Raw genomic sequence first — 15,574 nt, forward strand, 5'->3', positions numbered from 1 at the left:
TTCTAAGAACGCCCAAATCTTTTGATGATGTTTTCAGGTTCTTGGTCTCCATGGTGACACATTATTTTAATAGATCTAATTGATCTACTGTTAATTTTAACCAAGACCTGATTGCAGCGACGTGTACATTTTTTTTCATATAAAAGAAAACACATACATGTATATTAGTGAATTATACATGTATATGTAGGCCTACAGTATGCAGAAAGGTTATGAACGAAGTCAACGACTTAATGTTCAGTGCACTTGGAGAAATTGGGGACAATATAAAAAAAATGCAGCCTCGTGTCTCCACATCAAAAACTTTCTCATGTGGCACAAGTCAGTAAAAGTGAAATTCTATTTTCCCTCGATATCTCCACATAAAAAAGAAATAATTTATAATGGTGCAATATGTTTCCTTACGTAGTCAGAAGATGCATTTCCCCTGGCACTGCTAACGGGGTCAAACAGTGGCTTGAGTTGGGGCTCATTTTGGTCATTGGGTTAGTACAACGATCCACAGTTTCTCGCCATCTACAGTGTGAACAATCGTCTTTCGTGGTGTATGTCCAAGGGTTGTGTTAGATGTATCTTCTTTGCAGTTGTCAAAAACAACCGAATGTCTGATGAAACAGTTTTGTGGTCTCCACCCCATCAAATTAATTTGACCAGAAGAACTGATTCTAGCAGTTGCATATGATTCTTTTTCATATAAAACAAATGCATACGGAACAAAGAGGGTTATAAATTAATTTTGTAATGGCTCCTACAAGAAGTAGGCACAGTGCATCATTTAAGTTCTATTTGATGTTTGGTGAATTTGGTGAGGTTGGGAACAATATGCAGCCCCATCTCTTACAGGACATTATGGCTCTACATTTTAAATGTTCTCATTTAACGCCAGTCTGTATAGGAGTTTGATTAATGAGTAGTATTCTATTTTCCCTCTTGGCATAATGAGTATTCCCTTGTTTTTTTTTTTTACGAGCTGTCATCTAATCTCCAAAAGCACTAGTGTGACTTGAAACCATATCTATAAAACGGCTCATGTTTTTCTCCATACAAAATGGATTTGGAAAATTTAATGAGTTTGTGGAAAATTGTCATAATCGACCCTTGTCAAGGTGGGCATATAAGTACCGCCCCCTGTTTTTAAATGGAATGTTTTATGAACATAAATCTGATGTGTCACATAATGTGCTGCCTTGTTGGTGACCGAGGTGACTGTGTTGTTGCTGATGCTACATGATTACAGGCTGCAATGTGCAATGGAATTGTGTTGTTTCTTGAAATGTGAAAGGTCAGCGAAACACTCTGTTGGTTTTATGTATTTTCCTGGCATCCAAGCCCGGTTGGTGCACTCGTTGGCCGTGCGCTTGCCATCCAAGCTGTCATGTTTGAAAATTCTCTGGGAAGTAAATTTCAACTGTGTGACACAAACCAATTAATTGTTGATCAAGCTTTCCACAAATTTAAGGAAAACGCCTCTCCAGCGTTGACCGGGAGATATATATATGGTCCGTTTCCTGAAATGTATTGAAGTTCTGATCTGCGAAAGCGCTGCAAATGAAGCGACGTACAATCACAAAGCAGCTATTAAATTACATGTACAATGTTTTTCCCTCGTTTAGATCGTAATGGTACAACCAGACGTGATAGTGCAAGTACCCTGCAATTGATGGTTGTTGAAAAAAAAAAAGAATTGTACAACTTCAAATGAACTTGCACGTGCATAGGGTTTTTTGGAATTAAAAAATTCAGAAATTTAAAAACAAAACGGTGCTGCAAGTTTGCTTTTTTCTGATTCTGATGCCATCTCAACTTTCAGAGCATCGTAACTACTAGTACATGTAATAATATTGCGGTAACCCAAACAATAATTGGTTGTTTTACTTTGGAACGTGTTATGGGGAATTCGACTTTTCGACCAACATGCGGTAGTTGTTCTCAAGAAGATCTAGATTTCCATTTGGAGCCTTTTAAAATTTTATATTAGCAATATTGTAATATCACTACGGGAAGATAACCTCAATCGCGCGTTGACTTTCACACAAAAAAACAACTCGACGTCCTGATTTTTATCGTAACCGCAATTTTCCTTTTCTGTTTGATTCATTGCTGGCTAAGAAATTCATGGCAATAAGCCAACAAGAAAGCTCAGGGACGTTATAAAAGCGCAGAGTTTTGGTTTTCTTGTTCAAATAGAAAAACCGAAATATGTTGTCCTTGACGGACAACACAGCAACAACGCCCTCAGTAGTTCATAAGCGAGGAAAATTTTAACCCTAAAAGAACCCCTCCCCTCGACATTTTTCTCCGATATTTCCGCAATGCATTTTTTGTTTCAGGTGCTGGACCTTTAGCAGTTTTTAAAGTAACTCTTTAAAACAAAAATCGAACATACTATTTTCGGGCAGTGCGCATTGCTCCGAGACGGGTCAGCCAAACATGTATACGTATACTTTTTCACGCATCGCTGCTCAATGCACGTGTAGGCTACTAGCACACATATAGCCATGAACTTCAACTGACCGTAACAATAAAACTGCATGTCTGATTGAATCAAACTTACATAATTGTAATGATAAGGATGCTCTGACGGATGCAAAAGGACACTTGTATTATTTTTTTCAAACACCACAGCAGTAAAGGGAGTTTTTTGGCCCCCTAATATTCAGATGTCAAGTGAGCTGAAACCTCGTGATGAATTAGATTGCCAGCCATGTTTAGCGCCCTCTGGTTGGTGCATATAGGTCCAAAAATGGCACAAGGTCGAGGAGCACAGCCTTGTCCAGTGCTGGTCGTTTACCGTGCGTACTGGAGTTCCCTCTGCAGTGCCGTGACAAAATGACAAAGCACATAAACCACATAATTGCTTCATTAAAACTCAAGTGAACTACAATATTTATTGCATGCCAATTTTCATTTCTAATTCGTATGGATGAGCTTAGTCATACGGTTGGGGAAATTGTGGCTTCCCATCGGAGTCTCCTCATTGCAACTATCGCCAATTCTAGACGTTGCATTTTGAGCTCAACACATTTCCACTAATTTGCAAATATACACGTAGCACTCTTGCTGGTTCTGACTACACTCCCCTCCCTTTGGTCGACCTATGAGTATGGTACATTTAATTCCGTGTATTGCATTTGCCGTACTCTAGCTCTAACGACTCATACCATTTTCTACTTTATTTTATTTTTTTATAGCTCTTTTACACTTTTAGGAGAGTTAATTTATTTTTAAACTTCTTGGATCAAGCATTAGATAATTACAAATACAGAACTAACACAATATACTGCAAAGTGCTTTTATAATGACTTTTCGTCTGAAGGTACACCTCAATGTGGGGTGCAAATTTGCAGGGCAAAGTTGTGGGTGTGCACTCTTATAAATCGGATCGTTTAGGGGTGACATCCTTTATGGAAAATGGAGGGGTGAACAAAATCAAAAAAGAAGGAAAGAAAGGGAGGAACGGGAAAAAAAATTGTTACTTTGTTGAAAATACCTCAGAACTGACCTTGAATCTGCGATGGTTTGTCAGTTTGCTACAAATCCTGGCAAAGCCTGTTATTAGTGCTGGCTCCAAAGGGAGCCGATTAAGAAATTATGATCTGTTCTTGCTTAAATATGACACACTTTTCCCCTTTCATCACCACTCCGTTATGCAAGCAAAAGCTATCAACCTGGAGTTCGAAGCACACGCACTCGGATCGGTTGGGTTTCCCCCAGTCAGTTATAATTGCCAGTTTCACTGGGTTTTACACTGCGGTGGACTCCCATTATTAGTGTGAATTGACATTCGTTGTGCCATCTGGATGCAGATTTCCAAGAAAATAAACGGTGCAAATCTTGCAAATGCAATTTTGAATTTTTTGTATACCTATAGGGAATGTTTTATTTAGTTTAATTCCGTTCAAGCGGCTGCTGTGGGGGTGACACTAGGATGAAGATTTTCTTCTTAAGCACTTTGTATATGCAACACAGAAATCAGTACACCAGTTCATACATTAATGAAATCTGGAAGACGCATGCAAGGGCGTTGCGCTCTAAGGGTGACGCAGCATTTGTGATCAGCAGACTGATAAACCATCACGTAGACCGTGTCAATTCTAAGGTATTTTCATTGATATTGCTGATTTCCAGTACCTTTCTTTTATTTCTAATCTGATCACTAGATAAATGGGTCATTTCCATGTCAAATCAATCCTTAGAATGGAAAACTTTACCCTCTCAAAATTGGTTCATTTTGGTGTAACTAAAATTTCAAGTTTTAGCCCTGTTGGACTAACATTTTCTGAGCTACAGACCACAATTTTTGGTTGTGACCATATCACGCTAATCACTTAGCCAAATTGTCTGAATGTTGGTGTCTTATTGAAAAGTAAATTGTGTAGGGAATCCAAATTTGTTATTTTGGGGATGATTTTTTTACAATAACATTGTCCTGGAATTAAACTTTGTATATCACACGAGCTTGAGTTTAATTTGGATAAAAATATAACCCATATGTTTCCTCAAAATATTTAAAAATTGAGGTGTCATATTTTTTTCTTTTCCAGGTCCTCTCAGAGTTTGCATACTTGAAGCACAAATGTGATATTGCAATGAAATTTATATTAAATGTACAAGTAAATGGTAAAGCATCTGCCATCACTGACTGAACAGATCACACTACAATTAGCGAGTTTCCATCTGTAAAAAAAATTCACTACTTAACGCTTGGCTGTGCTATAGCAATACAAAACAAGAATGAAGAATACTTTATCAGCCCCTGTCAACATGAAGAGGATTCTGCGTTGCCTACAAAAAAGTACCCGTGATGGGATAGGAGGAGAATCCGATGTAGAGACTGGTCACGAGAGCTAGTCTGCAGCGCCTATAATGACCACATTCTGACGGGGGGATGCTATCATTGATTTCTACAAGAATAATATCTCTAGCATCCACCCTTTTTAATGTGACACCTTAAGATGTAAGTGAGGGCAAAGATTGTGAAAGGGACACTGCAGTATCGTACGTTTGTTCCTGTCTCCAATATCTGCATTACATTTGTACAAGTTGAATGACCAAGTAATCACTCCGGATACAGTGCCAATTTAAGACAGTAATAATGCAATGTCAGAACCTTAACCAACAGTGCAACTGACAACAAGAAATACAGCCTTTTCTGCTGCCGTTATGATAGATCGACATGGATTAATGGCAAATGTGGATTCCTTACACTATTATTACACTACAAATATTAACAAATTTGACTATTTTATTAGGGAAATATAAGGGTCATTTGAAAATGGTGTTCGACCCCATTTCGGCGAACCTGGCCAAAATTCTGGTCCATAGCATGAAAACCATTGGTCCGACAGGCTAAAAGTTAAAATTTCAGCTTTGAATGACCTGCACCTGAAGGGACGGTATACGAGTTTCACAGTAAGAATTCAAAGGAAATTTTGACAGCGGAATATTTTATGGAGTAACCTTTTCTTAATAGCAGCATGAAGTGATCTTTTAGTGCTTCAATGCGTTTACAGGGGTAACTCTGATTTGCCAAAAGCAAGTCCGGTAAAATTAAAAAGAAATCTTCAATTCAGGTATTAAATCCCCTGAAACCATTGTAAGTAGGCCCTATAAGTACTGCCAGTTGACCCACTATTACGTCATTTACTTTTCCACCAGTATTTTGAGGAAACTCAAGTTGAAAAGTAAAAACAACTCTGAAGCAACGCTTGGTGGCAGAGTGTATTGTGGATCACACCGCACGTTGGTCATCTTACTACAAAAATAATGTACATTACTCCATAAAGTGTTTCTTATCATCTTCACACTAATGTTTCATCTTTTATAAGCTTGATTTCTGGATTTTTTTACACTACACTTTACACAACTCGATCTGAATTGATTTGGAGTATCATAGACTCCCGTATTTCTTCCTGTTCCGCCCAGTGACGTAATAGGCTACTGCTTGCCAGGTAATTGTACACCTGCTAATTTATCTGTGTGTATTTACAGAAAAGTGATATCGTTGAGCAAAATTCCTATTTTGTATTTCTTGTATTTAAAGTTACAGAGCTTTATAAATTAAAGTATAAAATAATAGGGTCGCCAAAGCATATAGCAGACAGCGTGAACGTCGAATTCGTTTTCATTCGCTCTAATTTCCTCAAAACTCTACATTTCCGCCTCTCCCACTTTTTTAGGTGCACACAAATAGGTTCATTAAGTGAAAAGGTATTGTTGTCATCCCCATATTGTTTCCTGACGGATCAGGGTGACTGACTACCAGTGGGAATCTTAGGCACTCCACAAACTGTCGAGTTAATTTGCCTTGTTCTTCAGTGATTGATTGGGGAGCACGTTGCTTTATAAGATGTGGTAACTCTTACTACTCCCATTCCAAGAAGATTTCAATGCGTAGCCAAGTCCCTGTAATAATTGCTTCAATATCAAGAGTATTCTTTTGCACAAAATGAATGAAATCGAACAGGCATTTACCCTTTTCGCATTTTCATTTCACTTGTGTGTATTATGTCACCCGGCCCAACGCCCGCCCATCTGAGAAAAGCAGGATTGTCAGACCCACCCATAACTGTGGAATATTCGCCATTGAGGTTACTTGTCACGTCTGGATTAAAATTAAAACCAGTGGTAGGTTGACACTTATTGAACCACCAGCCTCCGTGGTGCTTCTCAGCGCAGTTGTTGCCAGCATCGTCGTCGTTGTCTCGGTCATAGGTTGAGAAGTCTTGGTTATTGTGCATGGCCGTGAGAGAGTCACCTGGATGTACCAACAAGAACACATCATATACAAACTGGATAAGCGTACATACAACCACACGTTCACAATGATATCTTCATTCGGCTGCTTCAGGATCTTTACAATAAAATGTTTACTACAACCTTTGAGCATGTACCTCAGTTGCAAGTAGTTATATTATTTTGATTTTGTTTTTATTGTTTGACGCCTTGGTACTTTTATGTTAATGGATATATTTATTGTCGCGTCTTCCAAACACATGTAAAAAGTATACATAACGAATTGCCCAAGGGGTGAAAAGCTGTTAAAGTTTGTCCAAGAACAAAGCATTGCATTGACCCTTTAATAAGCCTCTGTAAGGAACAGAAACTAGGAGAAGATGACGTTGTGAATTGTTAATAACATCAGGTAGAAAAGCAGAGCAAACATACGAGAAACAAATTTGGAGAAAACAACATGACTTGCAGTAATTGTAAACTTGTGGATGGGATATTCCTTGTAAATATCTACAACTACTGTTTACCCACTCCTGCAGTCCTGCTGAAAGCTCGATTTGATTAGGAATGAAATTTGTGTCTCCTCTACGAAAAAAAATTCACACAGAGTTTCAAGACATCATTTTCATTCAGAAAGAATTTCAGCGCGTTAGCTTATGTTTTTGACAACAAATTGTCTCAGTTGCTTGTGCTAATGTATATGTATACCTGTAGAGAGTGGTTTCAGGCATAAGCAGTTCTGTGAAGCTCCAATCTTTGGTATGTCAGGCTCAGATGGTGGAATAACACACTTTTTCCATTTCTCATATCACGTAAACAGAAATGAGAACAGGGAATTATCAGCATTAAAGCTAATTGCAACTTGAACTAACTTGAATATTCCCGCTAACTTTATCGTGTATGTATAGGTGTCAGATGATTTGTGTTTTATTATATTTTTTAAAGTCTTTTTACATCCCCCTTGTAGACAAATAGCCTGTCTTTACTATTCCTCCCCCCCCCAAGTTATGTTGACTAGGCCATGAGTTTTCTTGTTTAACTTTCCCCACTGAATTCATCCCTCCAGTTGGAGTCCCATCGTGTAGACTCTTTTGTGTAGTTATCTTGGCTCCTTTCATAATTAGGCAGGTATTGTGTATAGTCAGTAGTAGACTCTGGGGAGAGAGCTTTTCTCACCCCTCGTTATTAACTAATTGTGTTTTCTTGGACTGGGAACAATAAACCAGAATGGAAGATAACCTGTTTCTTGGTCTGTTTCTTTTAGTTAGATGAGTTGATGTAGCTCTGGTAGAAAGCCGTACCTTTATTATTCAAAGTTAGTCTGAGAATGCTAGAATGAAGTATGTAGTAAAAGTGAGGTGGAAAGTAAGAGTCAGTGTGTGAATCAGATTGCCAAATGATTCCGCTGTGATAGCACAAGATTTCGTTGATCCTAGAGTTGATCCTAGAATCTTGAGGCAGCTTTTGCCTATCAGACACAACATCAGGTGTCTGTTCAGCAATTCAGCCTTGGTCAAAACTGGACTGAGGATACCTTGTCTGTTGAGGGTTGTTGTCAGGGCCAGCAAAGGAGCAGAACTCAACTGAGAGTTACAAGTATCTTCCACTGAAGAAACTCATGGTCATTGGTCAGGGATTGATTCCCTCGTACTACCCTTGCTACCCGTGCTACCCCTGCTTAAAAGTCACGATTCCAGATGACGGAAACCCCGCTGATTCCTGAATACAGAACTGGGAAATCCGAGGTTGTGGCTGCAGTCAGAGTATTTTGGGAGCCGGAGTTACACCGTTGATTCGTTGAAGGGATGTATCCATGATGTAGTGGAAATATAATAAGACTTTTTAAATTTGTGATTTACCAGTCTTTTTAAAGAAGCCTGAAGATTATTTTCATTTGTGAAGCCTAATTGGTTCTTTATAAATTTTGAAGTGAGTAATTATACATCCAAGTGAGGATAGTAACTGATTTCTTTCCTTTGGTTTTGTTTTTTGTTCCGTTGGAGCAACAACATGGTACATCAAGTAAAAGGAGTTGAGAATTAATTACGCAAGCAATAATTTGACAAGTTGTTTGTTTTTTATGCCTGTGTAAATAATTAAGAAATAAATTAATTTAAGAGAGAGTGGAGTATAAAACTGACAGTCTCTGTCCCATGTATTTTGAGAGTCACACTTCTACAATAGGCCATGAAGTTAATTAGTTCTCGCTACTTGTTTTTGCGTCATCTGTATATGCATCGAAACAACAGCGAGGCTGTGACCACGAACTAACCTCAATTGACATTGAGCCATCGTTATCATTTTGTAGTTGGAAATGATTCTTACAGTTCCTCATTTTACTGTTAACGAACCGACGCGTAATTGCTCTCGCTGGATTGCATTGATGAATACATTTACCAATCACTGACTTCAAAAATGTGTACTAGTACCACTGAGTGATGATCCCATTCAGCCTGAAACTAATCTAACCCCTTTTCATCTATTCCAGCAAACCGAACAATCCCTACCCATCTCTAAACCACACACTGTATGAAGGTATTTAGACATCGGTAAATTTCAATTTTTGAATTAGAGCGTCCTGCTCCTAATTCAAATTGGAAGGCTAGCGGCGAGCAGTGTACAAATACGTTTTTGTGATTCTAGTTAATGAAAAATTATTTTAACAGTGTTCGGAATCTTTGGTTGTGCGTGTGTGTTTAAGGGACTGGCAGGTGAGGACCACACATTTTAGAAAGAAAATGATTCTGAATTTAAACAAAACTGGTTTGAAAATGAACACTTTCCAGAGGAATCTGGAGTGAAATCTCGATCTATTGGAGCTGAGGGAAGAAATTTCTCTCAAATTTATCCTGTCCTTGTATGCAATCTGAGGGAATGAATTTTCACTCGAATGGAGTTAATTTTTACCCTTTGGAATTTAAATCAGGACAAAAAATTTAAATGGCATCACGTTTCTATCCCAGCAGAATCTTTTTTCAAAGTTAAAACGACCACTTGGACAGAGACAACGAGCAAGGAATCAAACAGGCATGAATATTATGTAGAAGGACAAAGGAAAGGGTGAGAAAGGTGTTGGCTGGATAAAGGGGCAAGGACTGCGTACAAGGGATGCAAGATAGGAAATGATCAAAGAACGAATACATTGGAAAGCGCTGGACCCTAAAAGGGGTGCATTATCTGCAAAAACACTAAGGAGGGAAAGGAGTGTTAATTAGCAGTTCCCTTCTTCGATGTTCAGGCCCGTGAGGTTGCATGGTCTGGAGGCGTTTGATCCAAAGCCTTGCCCTACTGAAGGGAACGGCATCCTTGCGGTGTGCTGGTGATTCTATGCTCTGTATGATCATATCAGAAATGGAATGTTCACAGGAAGGTTGAAGTAATGGCTGAAAGAGGTATCTAGTAGCTTGATGTTGACTGTGGATCTATGGCAATAGAGTCATGAGAGTGTTCTTGGCCTCTCCAACATACTAAACATTGCACACCCTACAAGAGAAAAGCTACGAGTTGTGATGCCTTTGGTTGTGGGGGTGGTAGCAGTTGCCTGCTTGTTAAGCTTTAGTGTATGTTTGCGCCTGCGGTTTTTCATTGTGGTGTATTATAAGAATGAGAAGGTAGGTTGGTGAGATAGAGAGAAAGAGAGAGAGGAGACATTTTGGATTTGGCAGAGTGAAGATCGGGAGAAATTCTCTGAGCATGTTTGAGACCGGCTTCAACTGTAAAGACAGAAATATTGATTCAGAAGATCAGGTCTTCGGTCAGTTCTAAATACTGTGTAGGCTACTTTGTCCCAGTACCAGAATTCGGCAAACCAGGCCGAATGACCAGACCCAGACCATAAAATTGTCGCCCTGGTCGTCTTGACACCCGCTAGCAACAGCCCATCTCACAAGTATCGGCTAAGCTTGATTACCGTGGCCTTCCATAGTTATGAAGTCGGATCTCTGGACCGACTGGAGATGCAGAACCTGAGATCGAGCAGTTTGACAAAACCAGAGAACTGGGTTTACTGCTACCGCATCTGAGTTACTTGACCCATGAGGTGCTCACAGCTAGACAAACCTTGGAGACATCATTTGACTGTGACACTGCCTCATCGTTTGTTGCAATTATTTTGTTTAAATATACCGGTATAAAGACTTTATGTAGCGGAGTTTAGCCGCTTTAAAAACTGTTCTTACAAATTGGAATTAAGAAAGTAATCGGACTTTGAGATAAAATAAACCAGATTTCAGCTGTTTTTTGAAGGAAAGAGTCAGTATTGATAAAGAATTGTACATAAAGTAAAGTAGAGAATAACTGGAAGTTGAATTGACATAATATAGTATTACGAAGCACTTGAATCTGTTTTGTTTTTATATCGTTTTCTGTGTTGTGGTCCGGATCCGGGGTTGCCGTTTTTTAAAGTAAAGGTTAAACTTGCAAAGTTATCTAGAACGGTGACACAGGCCCTCTACTTTTTTCGATTTGTATCTCAGGCCAAAGTAGCAAGGAAGCAGTTTGCATCGTTTTTGTATTCATGCAGCCATCGAGGGACCACAAAAACTAGCCCACCATAAGTTCTACGATCGTCTGAAAGGAAATGATGAAAACACAGCCAAGACAGAGACAGAAAGCAAAGTCGGACAACAGAGGAGCACATTAGAGATCCATTAATTCGGAGACATAATTGGTCCCCCGAAACAGTCTTCTATAACTGACATTTTTAAGACGGAAGTTTGAGTGGAATTTAAAAAACTGCACGCGCACTTTTTTAATCGAATCTCGATTCCCCAAATTTTTGAGCAGAAAAAAAATGACTGAAGTTAATTGAACGAATTGTGTACAATTTGAGTTCAACAGAGGCCTGTTACATTTTTAATGGCGATCGTTTCCCCCCCCCCCCCGACTTCCACTTGTAATTCCTTAGGTAAACGGTAGAATTTTGTTTTATAACATATGATTAAACCGCAGCTATAGGGTCTACGAGGTCTTTTTGTCTTTTTCGTCTTTCTTTTGAATCCACTGGATCCCCAAGTCTCAGCATGGTGCGGCAACGGGAGGTCCCAACCTAACCTAAAATATACTTTTCTGTTTCTGGAGACAATAATCTCTTGGAAGAATGGCTTCGTCACCAACTAGTGTGAATCCTGCAATTTCAAGGACAGTCTCAGAGTTCCGACGTGTTCCCAACACTGTCGAGTGGCACTTGGAAAAGTTCAGTATTGAGGCATTCCATTTTCATACACACAAAAAAAACTTTGGAGCGTATCGATCCTTTGAAGTGTGGCAGAGCACAGCATGGAATGGAGCATAATTCTGTTCTTAAACTTCGATTTAAGACAAAAACAAAAATGTTTGTCCCTGGTCAGACTGATGTTCCGGAATTGACTCCTCGGCGACCCCTTCAGGGTGGGATTGTACAGGCAATTGCAGGCACACGTTGTCGAGTCATGGGACTAGACCAGCTTTTTTATGATAATAAGCTGACAACAAACAACTGTCCATAGTCTGCTATCATTGCTTAACAATTATCTCCTTGAGATCTATCGTCCTGAGTAAAAGATCGAGCTGGCTGCAAAATGTTGTGGCAGTGCGGCAAAGGAGGGCGCTGTTACTGCACTGCACTGCAGTGGGAAAAAATTGACGTACACGTTTCAAATCGATGCGCGCGCTGACCAGAGAAAAGAGACTTTTTTTAGCCTTAAGTAAATATAACGATCGGCGACTACGTCACTAATATGAATATCTGAAGCATTTCGATCAAAACTTCCTGAACTGGAGCGTGGTATCATTGCAATATTTAAGACCAGTTTTAAGAGCTATTGTGTGAAGACATGCAAATGCAAAAAGCAAACTTATTCATTAGATCATATCAAAATCATTCGAAAAGGGAAAATAAAATTTAAAAACCTGAACACTTAAACTACACCTTTAACCTTACACTGTGTATCTGTGATTTGTAGAGTGGCACCTTGGAAATATTCCATTGAATTTAAACGTTTTGATTCCGTAATTCGTTTCTAGAATAGTGGTTTGAGTTTGATTGTATATGGGCACAAACATTTGAATTCTGAAAGGAAAGGTTAATGTTTAAAATGAAGTCGTGGTTGAAGGTTTGCTCATACCATGAAGGAAGGAGGTTCCTCCATGCTCATACTATACACACTGTTTAAATAATCTGAAGCCTATATGCGGTATCAAATGATTTATTGCTACTGGGCAGCACATGTGGACATGGGGTCGCGATCACGCTAGTATGTAATAGAGCGTGTATATATAACTGTTCGATAGGCTCGCAATTCACTCTCGGTCCAGCACCAACCGTACCATTCAAACATCCCTCCCTCCCATAATAAAAAAAATTCCCAAACTCAATTCGATACCAAGGGTAGCGCAACCCCGCTGATCGCCCTGGATGCGCCCACGTCCCCCCCCCCCGGGGGTGGGGTTCGTGGCCACAGAGTGCCAACGCCCAGATGTTGGACTGACGTTCAGCAACGAATTATTCTCCGGTCTTTGTTTCGTCCAAAGTCGTTTATATTGTCTGTTCCTTTTTGGCTATCCGAAATTGACGGAATTCATTTTATTTTTGTTTTTATCACGTTACAGGCTGCGGTTACGCAGCAGGTCTGGGCTGTGTGTAAAATCGTATGAATCGCTGATCGAGCACTGATTTAATTATTAAAATTTCTTAACTGCATACTTTGATTTCCTTATTTAAGCCCACAATTTGGAATTTTCGACTTGTGCCAATGAAGACCTGATATCGGGCATGCCGAACCCGACTGCTTTGCGGTTATTTTACTGGTTTCTTTCTCAACAGTGGCATGGAATGAACTATCCGCCTCCCTATAAGACCCCAGGCTGATCTCTCTGGCCACCGCTAGCCTACCAGATCTCCTCCTGTCAGCCAAGGCCCCGGCAACAACCAAGAAATACCTAGCCAGCAGGAAGAGGTGGGAGCAGTGGGCATCTTCCAAACCCTGTGGCACTGTACGTTTCCCCTTCAGCCATTTCATTTCTCGCTCTACCTAGCGGAGCTCGCTATATCTGTGCCAAATCCGTCGCGAAATCTGCCGCAGCGTCCGTCAAATGGATACACAGCCTGGCTGGTATGACATCCCCGACAGACAATCCCATGGTTAAGACTGCGCTACAAGGATTCAAGCGTCTTAACTACTCCCCGACTACTCGAAAAGAACCCATCACAGTGGACGAATTGTTTCAGCTGTTCACCCAGCTTGGTCATCCGCAAGCCTCCTTGGCCGAGCCACGAGTACTGTTTACATGTGTCATCTTGTACGCAGGATTCTTGCGTTTCGACGACCTCATCCACATCATGAGGGAAAACTGTTCAATTACGTCAGACCGCCTTACTTTCCACCTCGCATCCTCTAAGACGGACCAGTTCCGGCAGGGTGCTGACATTTTCATTGCCAGAACAGGTTTACCTACATGCCCGGTCGCTCTTGCCGGGCGTTACTTCTCCTGCAATGGGCGATCCTCCTGATTCACCTTTGCCAATCATAAGGAGACTTGTCAGCTCTAAAAAGGTCTCAAACCCTCTACTCGTCCCATTAGATATACTCGCACCAGAGAAATCGTATGAGAGGCTTGGTGTCCTATTGTCCCAGATGCATCAAAATATGGCCTTCATAGTTTTCGATCAGGCGGTGCTTCTGCCGCCTTCAACGCTCACATTTCACCATTCCAAGCATGGCAGGTGGAAGTCGGAAAGCGCTAGAAATGGTTACCTTAAGTTAAATTCCACTTCGGCCCTACTAGCGTCGAAATCATTAGGAATTTGACATAAATCCTCCTTAATCGCGCAATTTAATCTTGCAGTAAGAGCACGGCTTGCTCATTCTGTTCCTAACATCTTGTTGGCGTCCAGATCAGTACAAATTATTCAAATTTATCCTGCCTGCAATTCCACATTGGATTTGCGTTTCATGGCACGACATTAAACTGATTACTAGTTGTCAGCGTTGCTTACACAGAGTTTGTTTAAGGGGGTTAAAGATTGAGACGGTTTAAGGATTGAATGATTAAAGGAACATGGATGAACCAAAGTGCAATTTTGTAGCAGTATTCGTTCTCTTTTGGTTGTTTATTAGGAGGTAGAAATAGAAAAGAAATGAATTTTCTGACGTAAGAGTGAAGAAAGGACAGTGTCAAGGGGCTCAGAATTCACTTTTGTCCGTGCAGTTGAGCTGGACGGATCGATTCATATTTGGCTCTTAGTGAATTCACTTTCAAGCAAGTCCACGTCCTCCCCTCCAAGCCACCTGCAGTAGAAAATATCGTTTAGAATGTCAGTCATTATTTGTACGCTTGGGCTTTGACTTTGCTCTTTTGCCAACCGGTTTAGGACTGAAAGGGTGTTTCACACTATGGAAGAAGGATGCAAAAGGAGCTTGAACTGCCCAGGCTTTAACACTTGGCCAATTTCCGCTTTCAGTTATGCCTTGTATGTTTATAGCCAGAGCGCAACGAATGCTTGCTACGCACCACCTTTTTCATTTCAACCATTAGCCACCTTTGTACCATGATCATCGCCACAGTTTTTCGGTGCTAATCTGTATCCTTTAAATGTTGTGTACTGCAGTATGGGAAGTTGAATATTCATGCCATCGATGGTGCTTAGTATGACCTGAAAGCAACGTCTAATTTAATGCTTGCGCAGTTGCTTGTATTAGGCTGTGGGCCGTAGGTGTTCATGTGTAAATTCTTTTGTTTCGTTGCAACAACTGCGAGAATAGATTTTCTAAGCAGAATCGTGTACATAAATTACCACAGATGACAAACGCAAAAGTTCTCCACAAGTTGTCCTGCATTTTTTTTTTATTTTGGGTGGAAAGAG

The 15,574-nt window shown here is 40.2% G+C and overlaps 1 pseudogene; it reads left to right on the top strand.

The window, feature by feature from the left end:
- Positions 1 to 10,425: 10,425 nt before the first annotated feature.
- On the top strand, positions 10,426 to 14,519 carry LOC147798856 (uncharacterized; annotated as a pseudogene).
- The last annotated feature ends 1,055 nt before the right edge of the window (positions 14,520 to 15,574 follow it).

The sequence above is a fragment of the Acanthaster planci genome, linkage group LG06, assembly GCF_054643075.1.
Source record: "Acanthaster planci isolate LZ-2023a linkage group LG06, COTS_SCS, whole genome shotgun sequence".
Classification (NCBI taxonomy): domain Eukaryota; kingdom Metazoa; phylum Echinodermata; class Asteroidea; order Valvatida; family Acanthasteridae; genus Acanthaster; species Acanthaster planci.